The sequence below is a fragment of the Citrus sinensis genome, chromosome 9, assembly GCF_022201045.2.
Source record: "Citrus sinensis cultivar Valencia sweet orange chromosome 9, DVS_A1.0, whole genome shotgun sequence".
In the NCBI taxonomy this organism is placed as follows: Eukaryota; Viridiplantae; Streptophyta; class Magnoliopsida; order Sapindales; family Rutaceae; genus Citrus; species Citrus sinensis.
In genome coordinates, this window is record NC_068564.1 from 5,083,677 (window position 1) to 5,099,177 (window position 15,501).

Below are 15,501 nucleotides of genomic sequence, written 5' to 3' on the forward strand. Positions count from 1 at the left end.
TTATTATTTTTATTAATATTATCATTATTAACATTTATTATTATTATTATTATTATTATTATTATTATAATTAATGTCATTTTTATAATAATATTTATACATGTGTCTAGATAATGAAAATTACATTATTATTATTATTATTAAATTTTATTAACTTTATTATTTTAGTTATTATTAATTATTGTTATTAATAATAATAATAACAACAATAATGATAATATTGTTAATAATGATAAATTAATAAAAATAATTAATTTATCATTATTAACAATATTATCATTATTGTTGTTGTTGTTGTTATTATTATTATTATTATTATTATTATTATTATTATTATTGTTAATGGCATCTAAAATAATGAAATTAATTGTGATTTGAATGAGGGTAATTTAGGAAATATGAAAAAATTAGAGGAATACAAAAGTAAACATATATTCTATTCTCATTCCCTCATTTTCATTCCCAACCCCCCATGGTAATGGGATTCCCATTCCTTATTCCCAAATTGTGTGGGACCCACATATTTTATTCCAATTCCCAAATTACATTTTGCCAAGTAAACATATGTTTCATTCTCATTCATTCATTCTCATTCCTCATTTCATGAAATAAACACATCATAAGTATTTAGGGCAAAAAAAAATCATCCTTTTTTATTTTAAAATTACTTATGAAATAATTTTGCTTTGCTCTTTCGCTCTTACTCTTTCTTTTCCTTTAGTAACATGGGTGTGTTTGGTTGATGGATAAAAAATTTGAGAATTTAAGTAGATAGAATGAACCATCTCAAAAAAGTTATATCGTTATAATACTAATTAATTAAAAATAAATGCATATGATATATGATTACAAGAGCTTGAACAATGGGGTTGGGTCAAGGACTACGGATAGGATGGGCACTGTTTGGAGAACCGAACTTAGCTGAACTAAATTAGGCCGATTTGGTTTAATTTAGTTCTTTTTTTTTTAATTTTTTTAGCTGAACCAAAGAACAAATAAAAAATTTAGTTTTAAAAAAAATAAAACCAACAATTTAAAATTAAAAAAAAAACCGACTCAAATTTAACTGCTAATTTTTCAATTCTCTATTTATTTAGTCACCCTTAATTGGGGCTATTGAAGTTCATGTGGGCTGCAAAAGTTTATTTTTTGTTCAATCTACTAACATTTTACATTGTAAAAGTCTGAAGAGTTCCAAAAAACAAAGGCAAAGCAAGACTTTTACCTTCTCAAAATTGAAAGACTTTAGATTTAATGATTGGCAAAGTGATTATTGATGCTTTAGGTTGTGCTCGTAGTTTAAATGTAAATGAAAACACACACATATCTTTGGCGGCCATAGCTACGGTGCACTGGTGTATTGATAGATCGTGTTCAATTAAATAAATCGAAGAAAATAACAACCACAAGATTTTAAAAAATGTCCAATCAACGGTGGAAATTGAAAACAAAAATTGAGGGGAATCGGAAGAAGTTGGAGGGTGGTGACACAGTTGATGTTGAAGTGAGAAAGAAGAAAATGCATCAGTGGTGTTAAGTGAATTCGAGAAAAATGTGAAAAAATAGTAAAAGTGAACTCGAAAAAAGGGGTAACAACACGAAACAGTTCGTTAACTATTGTTCATGGACATTATAGCAAACTTACCCAGTGACGTTGAATGAAAAAAAAAAAGCTATAGAGTGCAAATAAATTATGTAAAATATATGACGTATAAATAAAGAATGTGAATTTTTTATAAATATTTTTTGGTGATATGTAAACAATCACATGCTAATTTCGCGAGTTTTGTGTAATAATGGTTGATTCAGTCGAGCAAGGAAATTAGAACATCACCAAAAAAAGCCCGCGACTTTAACAATGCGAATGAGTCATATCGCATAAAAAATGCAATCAATAAAGTAAGTGATGTTTTGAAATTCGATACTCGATGTGCCCCGAAACGATTTGAAAAAATGGTATCAAACTTTACAAAAAATCAAAATAAGGCAATACAAGAAATAAGATTTGGAATCGTTGCGAAAATGAGATGTGGGAGATTAGAAAGAACACTTTGGAGCAAATTGGTTGACTGTTTCAATGTAAAAAAAAATACTAAAAAAATCCATGGAAAAGAGATTTAAGTAAATCCTCAAGTTTTTAGTAGCATTATAGGAGTAAAAGACGGTGATTTGGATATAATGGTACAAGGGGAGAGGTCCTACATATAAGAATTGTGTGAGATATTTCATGCAACAAATAGGGGAGTTAACATAAAAATGGTAGAAAAAGTTTTGTTAAATCATAAAGTTTGTGATGAATATTTCAAACCTGCATTCACATTGTTTTGTATTGGAACGCTACTATGTCCCCCATATGGTTCATATAGCAGTGTTGCCTATTTGTTTTCCTTGGCTGATGTAAAAAACATAGAAAACAAGAAATTGACTTTTTTCAGTTTTTATAAGTTAATGCAAACTATAATTAGACATAACGAGAAGCATCTTAATACATTAATAATTGCCTACTTTTTTTAGAGGTTAGTTGTCCCATGTTATATTAAAATAAAATAGATAAATGTTTTTCAAGGGACTTTAGTATGTTAATTTTAGTAATTTATAAATGTAGGTGTTGTATTTCAACTTTATTGTTTATGGTAACATTGAAGAAGATCTTTTGGAGGTTCCTGTTGTACTGTGGAACAAGAAAGAGATAAGACAGTTCATGAAATAACTATGGCCAACGGGCCGTGCTGGCATCAACAGTCGGCCCACAAGGGCTTATGCCCACTTTTTTTCAACTGAGCCCAACACGGCCCATGGCACAAGCCCGCTCGTGCCGTGTCCAAAAAAAGCCCACCAACTTTTTTTTAAGCCCACATGTCCAGCGTGCCTAAAAAAATTCACGTGTCTAACGTGCTTTATTCAAGCTCATGTGTCTGATGTGCTTTTTTAAGCCCACCAACATAATAATAATAATAATAATAATAAATTCATAATCATAATCATATTAATTTTTATTAAGAGAGCAATTAACATTTTATTATTAGTTTATCACAATTTCACAACTATATATTTTATTTCACAATAACCAATCATAACACAACAATACATAAATTTAATTAAATTTAATTCCATAAATCATAATAATAATTAATTAAAATTAAAATTACAATCCTTAAATACGAAATATCAATATGACAAATCATAGGTCACAATTTACAAGTTACAACTACGAAACGCGAACTACAACCAATTGACGAATAACAAGCACGAAATAACATTTATTAATCACAACTATGGATACAGGAAACGAGCAAGGTTAATTTTGTCTTGGCTAAGGTGGCGAACTAAACAATTTGACATATGCCGATGTAAACCCAAGGCACCATGGCTGTCTGAATAAATAACTTCTCGATGATAATAATTGCACCTCAAGATCATCTGATTATAAGGACGATGCAAACTATTATCTATCATTTCCTCCCTTATTGTAGTAAAATTTTGAAAAAAAACTCATTTAAAGAACGGCTTCTGGACTGATTTAGCCTAGTGTTTTGTTGAGGTCCAACTATATCAACATCGTATTCTTGAGGGTGATGAGGTTCTTTTGCATTCATATTATGTTGTTACGAATTCATGATGATTTTGGCTTTTAGAATATTGGAAAGTTTGAGAGGAAAAAGAAGAAGAATAAGAATTATGAAGCATCATAGCATATTGGCGTGTATATATAATATTAGATAGTAATAAAAAGACAAAAATTAATTTTATTTACTTTATCGGTGGGAGTAAGAAGAGTAAGTAAACAAATATTTTGCGAAATATAAATACTTGTGAATGAATGAATCTTGAGATCTTAATTTTTGTGGAGCCGTGAGACAAGTGCTTGGGTGGCAGGTAGGAAAAAGATATTAAATTATTTCCAAAAGGACCAAAACCAAAAAAAAAAAAAAAATCACATTGTTGCCTTGTTGAGTTGTTGGCACTTGGCACAAACCCAAAATGAAAAAGTATCATACAACTATACAAGCTGATAAAAAATATTGAACTACGATTGGACATGTCACATTACTCTCATACTCACATGTTGAATGTTGATTATGAGTGTTTGTAGACTGTAATCTACATACTACACACAAACTCACGAGTCCCGAGCACAAATGCACAATAATCCTAATTTTTTATTATTTAAACATCATTGTCAGTAACTTTCACAATTTTTTAAATTTTTAATTGATTGCACTGCACATAATTTTAAAATTTTACAGTCACAAGACTCGCAACAATAAAATTGACATGACTGCTTAATTTTACAGTACGCTTGCAACTTTCACAATTTTCAAATCCTGAAACCTAAATTGACTGCACTGCAATTTGCACGTCTGCACATCTGCATAGAATGACAAAATTTTCAAATTTCACAAGTGTAACAGTAAAATTGATATGAATATAGTAGTACACTATATGACTACTCAATTCAGAATGTGCACGGTGTACCTAGAAATTAATTTTTTCTAATTATTAAATAATCAAAAAAATTCTAAATTAATTTTATTACTCACCCAACGGACAAAAAAAATTTGAATTAACAGTAGAATTGATATGATTACTCAATTTTACAGCATTGACAGTTGGGCACCAATTAGCAATTAACGTTTTTTTATTTTTAATAACAAAATAATTCTAAATTAATTTTATTACTCACCTAACGGACAAAAAAAATCTGAATTCAATTGAATTAACAATAAAATTGATATGACTAGTTGACTAGTTAATTTTACAGCATGGGCACTCGGCAATTAACTATTTCTGATTTTTAATAACAAAAAAATTTTGAAATTAATTTTATTACTCACCGAATGCCCAACGGACAAATAAATGATTAAATGCAACGGTTTAATTTGTTGTAGCCTTGCAGGAAGCTGTGCAGTTGCAGCCTTGCAGGAACCTTTGCAGTTGCAGCCTTGCAGGAAGCTTTGCGTGTTTGCCCCGTTTTGACCGTTAATATTTTTATTTTTTATTCTATTTAAACGATTAAATTATTTTCGAACTTATCTCACTTCTCAATCTCTATCTCCTCGTTACCTCTCGTGTCTCATCTAGTCATCTATACTCTCTGCTTTGCCTAATTTCCTCGAAACTTTGCTACAATTCCAGCAACAATTCCAGCAACTTCCCTTTGTTACTGAAATCTCAAACAAAAGTAAAACATCGTTCAACACCATTTAACACACGAATCTCCATTCTCTTACTCAATAAATTTTTTTTTTCACCTGCACATATACATTCCAACCGCCTTTATTTACCAAAACGCTAATTATATAAAATGTCTCACTCTCATTTTGACCTAGATGAGAATTTTAATTTTGTTGAAGAAGGGGAGGAAATTGCAAATGAAGAAATTGTTGCACCAGAATTTGATCCAAGTAATAGATTTATTGTCCTACCTGAACAATTGCCTCATACTTCTCAAGCAAGTCAAAATGGTTATACTTCTTCGATTGTCGGTCCTACTAATACCTTTAAACGACAAAGAACATCGATTGTTTGGTCATGTTTTACTTTGGAAAAGGGTTAAAAAAAAGTGAAATGGTGGATCAAGCAGTGTGCAAATATTGTTAATTCACTTTAAGTGCCAAAAGTAATGGTGAAACTGGACATTTTAGACAACATATGGAAATTTGTAAGACAAAACACGCGCCACAAGACCCAACACAAACTCAACTCTCACAATATGGTTCTGGACCTTCTGGTATAACATCATTCAAATATTCACAGTAGAACATGCGAGAAGGATTAGCTCGGTATATTGCTGCAGTAGAACAACCTTTAACATTTGCAGAAGATGAACATCTAATAAATTTTCTACAAAGGTATGTTCAACCTCAACTTAAGAAAGTGCCTAGAAATACATTAAAACGTGATTTAACTAAAATTTTTCATGACATGAAAAAACTTTTAATTAATACTTTTATCAATTTTAATGGTGTTATTTCAATTTCTTCTTATTATTGGACCGATATTAATATGGTTGGTTATTTTGTGTGATTTCGCACTCTATACATGAGATTAATGATAAATGAAGGTTGGAAAAAAATTGCTTGCATTTCGTAAATTAGAATATCCTCACACTGGTTGAGTAATTTATGCAGCTATAATGTCTATTTTAAGAGAATATGAAATTACTGATAAATTGTTTAGCATACATTTGATAATGCATCTGTCAATACAGCTGCAATTGATATGTTTTTATGGAATATTTCTACTCTCACACCTGCAAGTGGTTCAAAATGTTTTCATGTGAGATGTGTATGTCATATTATTAATTTAATTGTTCAAGCTAGTATGACTCATATAAATCATTATTTAGAAAAAAATTAGAGCAGTCATTTTATATATTAGAGCACCTTCAAGACGTCAACAATTTTTGCCTACGTTGAAAATTTTTGGATTGAAAAAGAGAAAATTCAACATTGACATGAAAGTCCGTTGAAATTCTATGTATTTAATGTTACTTTCTTACCAAAACTATTCTGAAGCAATTTCTTGTTTTTACAATGAGAGAATGAATGATGAAGATTATCATATCACTGATTATGATTGGAATGTTGCATTTAAATTTATGGATTTTATAAAGGTGTTTTATGATGCTACTCTTGCATGTTCTACTGTTTATACTATGAGTTATGCTTTTAAGACTTTTAGAGAGAATATTATGTTTAAAAATATTTGTGATGTCATTGAGGAAATTTTCCAAAAATATTGGAAAGATATTTTCCACCTATTTATTTTTGCATAGTGTTGGATCCTACAATCAAGGAAGTTGATGCAAAATTTTTAGTTGAGGATATTAGTGAAAATTTGCAAACCAGGCTTGATACAATTATGTCCTCTATGCATGAATTTTTTAATTTTTATCAAAATAAATTCGGATCAAGCAATACATATTCTAATGTTCAACAAGTATCGATTTCTCATGAAAATTCAGCTCACTTTTTGTTACTCAAAGGTAAGGGTGTTGCCTTTAGTATTGATACTAATCGTAATAAATTATAAATATATTGTTCTGCCAATCTTAAAGATTTATCAACTCCTTCACAATTGTAAAATTTTGATATTTTAGAATTTTGGATGGGTAATACATCTTTTTTCTCTATGCTATCCATTATGGCCCGTGATCTACTAACCCCTCCAGCTTCAATTATAGCATCAGAATTAACTTTTAGTACAAGTGGTAGAATTCTAAACGAACGTCGAACAAGATTGTCATCAGAGACAATAAACTCTTTGATGTGTTTGAAAGATTGGGAAGATGTTGAATGCCGAGTGCAACAAGATTGGCAAAATGCTTTAATTAAACAAATTGAGAGTTTGGATGTTGATCAAGATGAAGTGGATCTAGATTATGCAGAGTACTGAACATTGAAGTCACTTCCAAAGATTAGAGACCTTTTTTTCTTGTAACGTTTTGGAACAAAATTTATTAGTAAAAAGGGTTGTAAATTTGCAAATGATAGATGGTTTAGTAGGTGCCAACCTAGTTGGGATGTACTGTTAACTGTAGTGATGCAAACTACACATAATTTTATTTGAACTGCTAATATTATAATTGTACTTGAACTCTATTTAATGAAAATGTAATTTTTAATTTATCATAAAAATATTCATTTCATAATTTTTTTGTGTATAAATATGAAAAATATTTCATTCACAAATGAAACATATCTCTATTAAATATTAACTAAGTTATGATTTAATATTAATATGAAAAATATTTTATTATTAATGTTGTAAAAATTTTATTTTTTATTTATCATTTATAAATTTATGATATTTATTATTATTTTTATTGAAATCATGATATTTACTTATTCATTTAATAAATTATAAACATAAAAAATTAAATAAATAAATATTATAAATAAAATTAAATATCATAAATAACATTATTCATTTAATAAATATCATAAATAAAATTATGATATTTATAATTTTATTTATTAAAATCATGATATTTACTTATTCATTTAATTAATTATAAACATAAAAAAATTAGAATATTTATTTAAACTAAGATTTAAATTAATTTTTAAAAGTTTATTCTAAAAAATATATTAAAACATTTAATTTCAAGATATTTTACTTTAATTTCATAACATTTTATATTTACTTTTTATTAAAAAAATTTACTTAGATATATTTTGGCCTACGTGCTATTGATAGCCCATGGGCCGCGTGCTAGCCCACCAATAAACCGTGCTTATTATGTGTCTTTTCGCGTACCGTGCTTTGACTCATCTCTAATCGTGTCGTGCTTTTAAGACCCGGCACGGCCCACGTGCGTGCCATGCTGTGCCGTGCCTCGTGCCGTGCCACGTGCCGCCCATCCCATTAGCCATCTCTAATGAAGTAGCTAGAGCAACATGGTGGCTTCATTAGCAAAGAGGTATGTTATGTGCTAAAGTAATGCTTCATTGAATATAAATACAATAATTACAAAATAAATAGAAAATTATGTGTATGTGTGGTAAGAGGGAAGTTTAATAATAAGCATTTTCAAACTTAAATTTATTACATGCAGGTACTAGTTCCAGATGTAAGCTCTACCAATGCAGTAAAATTTGACGGTGAACGAAACAATAGTGTCAACCATTATTTGTCAGATTCACTTATTTTGATTAAGAAACTTGATTCACAAGTAAAGAACATTAAAGAGTTGTCTGGAAAAATAGAGTTGTTAACATGTTATGTACAATCTCAAAACAAGTTTTTAAATGATATCATATCAGTGGTAAAGTCATTGGTTCTAGAAAAATCTCCCTATGATTGGGAGGCTTTTGTGAAAGGAGAAAAGAAATGTATGCTGAAATTAGGAAATACACAAACTTTACAGGAAACCGAAGAGAAATTTCAACTAGTTGACATTAACTACAAAGTAATTGGAATTGAGAAACAAATGATTAAATTTAAATGTAAAAATGTGGAAGACAAGCATGATGTGTTTGGTCAGGTGCCGTTTAGTTAATTTTGGATACACAGTCATGTATAATTGAAGATTTCATATGTGATTAAATAATTAATTTTTTAAGTTAAAGACAATTTCAAAAAATGTTCCTCTGCTAAACTTGTCCATGTATAACAGTGGCAAGAGTGATGAAATATTAGGTATTGGGAATAACAACTATAGCTCACCCACATCACCATATAGATGAAGTCCATATGTGTTCGCAAGGTAAAATGGGAAGTTGCATATTTGTTGATCGGCGAACAAAAGGAAAAAAGACTCAACGAAGGTGACAAATGCTTTACATTATTAATTTTCAAATAAGAAATAATTGTAGAATATAGTAAATGTAATGCATTGTTTGTTATATAATTTAGCATCAAGTTGAAGATAAAATATCAGAAATCATTACTTTGATGAACTCATTGTAAACAGTGTTAGTCGAAATCATCAATTAAATTTCACTAAGGACTTAGCAAAGTCAGTTGGAGAGAAAATAAATGCTAGTACACCATGTGCAGTTTATAGAGGTAGACCTTTTTTTGTGACAACGCCATTATCTGACGATGATTTGCATGTTTTATGTTATGCATTGGGTGACAATCTGGATAAAGAGTTAAAAATTTTGATAGTTTTGTCTTATCATTTTTCTTAATAAATTGAGGTTATTGGACAAGTAGTGCTCATGATTGATAATCTTGTTCACATATTAAGTTAATTATATAGTCCAATCGTGTGTTCAGAGAAAGGCTTGTTGAATTGGAAATGAATTTCGTGTCGCGAGTTGAAATGCTATCTTTAAATTCAATGAGGTAGATTCACAACAAAATGCGTTGTTGACCATTATCGTTCTATTTTACATATGGTAGTCCAAGTATTCTAACATTTAGTTTGTGTTGCAAATTATTACAATTATTACTGAGATGTTAATGTACGAAGAGAAATAGAAGTCGGCAAATGAAAAAGTTAATTGGTATTTGCCTTTGCAATTTTCTGTGAGTAATTACACACTAATATATTTTTTATAATCATCAGAATTTTGGTCTATTTGTTAATAATACATTGTTCATATATCACTTAGTCGTCCAATGGACCCCATTCGAGCAATGTTTCTAAACAATCGGTATTCAGTTTCTATGCATCAGTTTGAACGATGTTTTGCTTCTGTCAACTTTGATTTTGTTAATATTGATGACATAGTGAGATTTGTACTTGTACTACTCATGGAGAGACTCCTGCTTGGAAAGTTATATACAACTATTATTGACGAGGCACTGCTGAAGTTTACAAACAACCTAGATGAGTTCGATAAGTACACTTAGAGAACTATTGTATGAAATGCAACTTATAATGACATTCTTAAGGTAATTGCCATGATGGCACAAAGTTTGATCTATATAAGGATCTCGAATAAACTCTATGCAGAAGAGAAGTACATCCTTGGTGGATTTGCATTAGGTGTTATGGTAAGATTAACAGATGATATTATTAGTTTATAAGCATTACTTTGTGAATTGTACTGGGTTACACCATTGCATCTTAACTACTTATATTATATTGTTACATTGTAAGTGTGGATATTTAAAAGCATTCCACTGGTAAGGAACCTTTATGGAGTTCGTTAGAATGATCATGACATTCCACATATATTAAGATGGAGAATGTGTAGGCGTTCTTTGGATAAACAAGTGAATACAAATTTATTCCGATTTCAGTTGTTCAAAGACAAATGTCTCATGTTGTTAATGCCTAAAGAAAGATAGATAGAAACTGCACATTGGCGAAACATATTAAGATATCGCTTCAATAAAAAAATTCTATAAGTTCGTTGATGTTTCACTTATAAACTCTGGTGTAAAAATATCAAACATTGACTTCATATCTGAAATGACTGCCTCCCAAAAGGTAACAATATTTATTGTATCTTTTCCACAAGTATTTACCTGGTGCATTTAAGTATTGTATAGTAATTATGATTATATGACATACCTTCGTAATTTTTTGTGCAACTATGACAAAATTATGCTATTATACATTTTTTCTAAAGATGTTGATAATGAATTCATTTTTTTTTTGTATATTAGGAAAATATGGATGAGTTTATGCCAACTGTCGGCATTGATAATAACATGCATGGAAAAATTGTTGAAGCTGTTGTCAAAAGTATGAGAAGTGAACTAAAAATTTTGAAGAATCAAATAAAGGCTGAGATGAGGGAGGAGATGAAGATGCGGGATATGATTGCTAAGGAAGAGATAAGCAAGCCAAGGAAAGTGAAGCTTGAATATATTGAGGGAGATGATGATGGGCCAAAACCAATTAGAGGTCAGTGAATCATTTACAGTGTCTTTCAAACAATATCATATTTATTAGTTTTCATTTATTCCACCAAGTTTTTCTTTTTTTGTACAACGTTATCAATTCATTTTTGTGCTATGAATTTGTACACATTCTGACGATTGAAATACATGTGTCATAAATTGTTGGGTACTCAAAGATTGATACTTGTCAATTTGACATTAATGAACAAGTTTCCCAAATGCCTCCAAGTAATATGCCCAATGGTGAGAATATTTATGCTTTTGCAAGGTTTAAAAGGGTTATCTTAAAAGGAGTTTGGATGATTTGTGCAAATACAAATATTGAGTCGGTGGGAGAGAAAATTGTCAGAAATAAAACTATAGAGACAGATGAGCTCGGCCCAGTTTAGTCATTATTGAATCATATGAACTTGCATGATGAAATTGATATCAACACTCCAATTACTACAAGGATTAGAGAAAGAATGTGGAAGTGGATTGAAAGTGGACCTTTCAACATTATAAAAGTTAAAAATTTTTAGAATATTGAAATTACAATGTCTCATGCTTGGTTGAGGATGGTGGTGGGTGATGAATGACTTGAAGGGGAGGTAATTTTTTAAAATAAATTTTTATAAAATCGAGTACACATTTTGGTTTACAATATTTTTTATTTTGGAAAACTATGTAATTGCAATGTTATCACATGTAATATATATCTGTATACATCAATATCATTCACTACCGGATGATGAAGTATCCTGAAATTGTTGGAAATAGATGCGGTGTAATCAACCATGAATTTTGAGTATGGTTACTTTTATTAATGTAAAGTATTGTTCGATTGACAAACAAACTTGTATTAGCGAATATAGCAATTAACATAATACTCTCATTTTTTTCTAGGCTCTGGTGGAACAAAATTTGGTAAATAATGGTACAATGCATCTCATGTCGTATAAAGGTTGCTTTGATGGCAATATCATAAAAAGATTTGTGGAGAGCAAAACAGCGTGGACAAATATATATGAGGCATGAGTAATTTATACATATTATTTTATAAATGTTATGCACAATTTTATTGGTTTATCAATTCAAATTTCCTCTTTGCAAATATATAGCCAATAAACATTTGTGGGTTGCATTGGGTGGTTACAATGGTGAATATTATCAACAGAACCATTATTATTTACGACCATACTTTAATGTCATTTACAGACGATAACATTTTGGCTTCCGTGCACCCACTGTATGTGCTAATGCCTCGATTTCTAATGCATTGCCCTGCCTTCTATGTTAGTAAAAGAGATGTGAACATAAACCTTAATCCTTATAGATTTGTGCGGATCCGATTTGGTGTCCCGCAACAACGTCATGGGTAGGAGATTGCGGACTATATTTTCTGAAGATAATTGAGTACCAAATTTTTGGCATTCCCTTTAATTTCACTTCTGAACATGGAGACCTAATACACAGAAAAATTAGGGCAGATATGTGGATGGAGCATGTGAAGATAAACCTGTAAAAGATTATGGCTTCATGATTGGATTTTGGGTATAATTTATATTTTGTGTTTTGTAACGATGCTTCTGTATTTGGACTAATATCTCAGTTGTTAGTTTGTTGGATTCTGTACACACTGATCCCAAACCTTATATTTTCGTTGATACTTATTTATTTTAGACTTATATATTACTTTGTTGGATTATGTATGCACTTAACCCATACTTAATGTTGTCTTTATACTAATGAAGCCTAAAGATAATTGAGGGACGTGGCAGTTCAATAACTCCATCAAACTGTATGGGTGAGACTCAATTGCCATTAATGTAAGTAGATCTCTCATAGTGAATAAATTTTATTCACTTCCCAACATGATCGGTGTAATTGAACATTAAGAAGTCTAATATGAATGTATTTATGTGAAAAACTCTAGTTGGACTAAAGGTTTGACGATACAAAATATAAAATAATAATTTTTTTTAAAGACAAATACAATAACAAGAACAACAAAGTTCCCTGAATAAGAAAATAAGAATCAACATGATAAAAGAATATCTATTACAAGCATATTCATTTATAAGAAGCTGAAAAAATCTAAAAGATCATAAACTATATAGATCATGCAAAGTTATGCTTCAACAATATTTTGTTGAATCCCAAGGCAATATTGATCCAAATTCTTAGAAAAGTAGAAGTTGTTTATATGAAAACAAAAAAATGTATTAATAAAGAAAAATTGAAATAGAGTGGACTTAAATTGACATCTATACAGCAGTATAATCATAAGTCATTCGCTAACCATTTACTTAATCTAAATATTCGAAGTTCTTATATATGTGCAATAGTCAATAAGTCGTTCACCAACCATTTACTCAAGTAACAATATCACTTCGCAGCACACGTTAACTTAATAATAACGTGTATATCTGTAACCAAATGCACCAACTAAAATTGAAATTATACACTTCAACGTAAAGAACAACATATACAATCCCTTAATCAAGAGCATGAACTGATTACAAAAGCAGACAATATTTCATATAACCTTTGATTTTAATTACATGCTCAATATTAAAAAAATGCTACAATTAAACCCAAATCGCATACCCTTTCCATGTCCCCTCACAAAAAAAAAATTACATATAAATAATTAAAAACAACATTTGCTAAGCAAAAAAGCACCTAATCATGAATTAATTGCATGTATAAACCTTAGTGTCATATTTATGACCAACCTTATAAAACTTCATCTTACCTTTAGTAGCATACTATTGACAGACCCTAAAGAGTGATAGCATTCCTTCTGAAGTAAGTTTCATGTGGTAGACTATGTCAATCTCTTCCCCACCATCTTTTTTACTTGAATTTACAAGCATCCTCACTCTCAATTTATTGGGACCATTCTTTACAGGAATCTAGGACAATCCATTTCAATTCTCTTTCAGATCTATTTAACACAACTTTTAGCGAAACCTTAACAACGTATGATCAATAAGGAGTTTGAAGGAAAACGTTATATCATTTAATTTCAAATTTTATCAGAGTTGGAAACATATTGTACCATCACAAAAACCAAAGTCCCACTATGTATTTTAATTAATCGAACTTTTAAAAGGCTATGCCAAAACTCCAAAAGTATAATTAGTTCATCCAGAGAAGTTATTCTCACATGAAACATGTCATCACCTAAACTACTAACTTTTCAACTCTACACAAAATCTATTAAAACCACTTGTACCCTCAACCCTAAATGAAAACTCAGTATTATTATCATCCCCCGAGGTTTTCTTAGGCATTATACTCAAATAAACCTGCTAACAGACTAAGCATTCAGAAAATGCCTTAGTGAAAGTTGATAACCAAGAAAATGCTTTATGAAGGAAATGGATTATTGCAGCAACATTAAATTAATATGCACTCAGTAAACATTGTACAAAGTTTCAAGAATATTAATATAATTTGTTTACCTTAAAAGAATCATAATAAAAGATGCACAGTCACTACTAATGTTATTGTTTAGAATCCTGAGAATAACAAAATAAAACAAAGTTAAACGAACAATCATATACCTATAATATCAGGAATGCTCTTCTCCACGACAAGACACACAAGTTCTTCAACACTACTATTTCAGCTCTGCAAATTAAATTTACAACACTCATTATTATCTCTATAAATAATTCACAAAATTTTAAAACAATTCAGGTAACCAATTGCACCATCCATTTCCCAACTAATTACATTTCCTCTTCAATAGCATGCACAATACTTACGTTGTGGCTGTTAAGACTTCACAGTTGTAGGGTTCTTTTTGGTTTGTGAAATTGGGAATTTCGAGATCGGGTTTGGTCGTTTTGTTTCGTATTTAGGGAATGCTCATCCATTGGTGTTGCAGAAATATCAACAAACAAAATTATTCGCAATTAATTCAACTTACACATAATAACATTATAAACTTAAGACAAAATCAACATTTCCTACAACCATACAAGATGCTCAGACATTATTGATTTTCGATTTAATTTTACAACATACAACAATTGAAAATATGCCACCATTTACCTAATCGATGACGAAGAGATTTTGATTACAGTTGTTCCATCCGGTTTCTTCTACCTTCACAGTATTTGCTCGGATATTTGGCAGAAACAGTCATGTGTTGGCCTTCCCTTGAAAAATTTTTACTTTTTTTTTTTTGGCTGTTTTCGTAAATTT

General features: G+C 30.0%; 1 long non-coding RNA gene across 1 annotated transcript; it reads right to left on the reverse strand.

Annotated features, from left to right (window-relative positions):
* Positions 1-13,758: 13,758 nt before the first annotated feature.
* Positions 13,759-15,127, reverse strand: LOC102628878 (uncharacterized). Its single transcript, XR_008051821.1, has 2 exons — positions 14,856-15,127; positions 13,759-14,201 (listed from the first exon to the last, which is right to left on the reverse strand). It is a non-coding gene; the product is annotated as an uncharacterized LOC102628878 (long non-coding RNA).
* Between the last annotated feature and the right edge of the window lie 374 nt (positions 15,128-15,501).